The sequence below is a fragment of the Amblyomma americanum genome, chromosome 1 (assembly GCF_052857255.1).
Source record: "Amblyomma americanum isolate KBUSLIRL-KWMA chromosome 1, ASM5285725v1, whole genome shotgun sequence".
Taxonomy (NCBI): domain Eukaryota; kingdom Metazoa; phylum Arthropoda; class Arachnida; order Ixodida; family Ixodidae; genus Amblyomma; species Amblyomma americanum.
This window is the reverse complement of record NC_135497.1, coordinates 454,113,208-454,113,950: the sequence shown is the minus strand read 5'-3', so window position 1 is coordinate 454,113,950 and position 743 is coordinate 454,113,208.

Below are 743 nucleotides of genomic sequence, written 5' to 3'. Positions count from 1 at the left end.
AAAGTTAACTATGGTCTTTTGGTTATTAGACTCCATCTACTCCGCACCAATGCTTCTGCTGTTTTTAAGTCAGATCCCAAACTAGCTTCCTTTTACTTTTGCACTGACAAAAAAAAAAATTGAGATGCGTGCAAACACAAGTTCTACAAATGTACAGTCTGGGTCAATGCACCTCTCCAAGTTCCAAACCTGCTGTGCTGCCTGCGGATGCCACCCGACAATGCACTCCTGACGTCAAGACCAGTGCAGTGCACCATTCTTGACACCAGAACTGCATCGTCAAGTGGTGCCCGCAGGCAGCACGGCATGGTTCGGAGCTCGGGAGGGGACCCCAGCTGTACATCGTGCAAGTTGGAAGTCGCAAGCCCCTTTAATGTGCTGTAGCTCCTTCATCTGGTTTTGTTTGCTGACTGTTGTTGCATTGTCCATGTATTTGGGCTTTTCTGAAATCGAACTAGCTGTTAAGGTTCAACCACTTATAGATATTTAGGTGTCTGCTTGTCTTATTCTGATAATGCATTTCACACTATCTAAAAATAGTGTGTGCAATGTATGAAGCAATTAACTGGAATCACACTGGCTGGTATCATGCACAGACACTTATGTATAAGTATGCGCACTGTTTCATTAGCCATACTGCTGTTTCTAACTTAATGGAAAAAAGTGGTCATATTAACAAGAAATGCCCACGACAAGGTGAAATGAGAGGGGGACAGAAGACAGCCACAGCCTCGTGACACAAG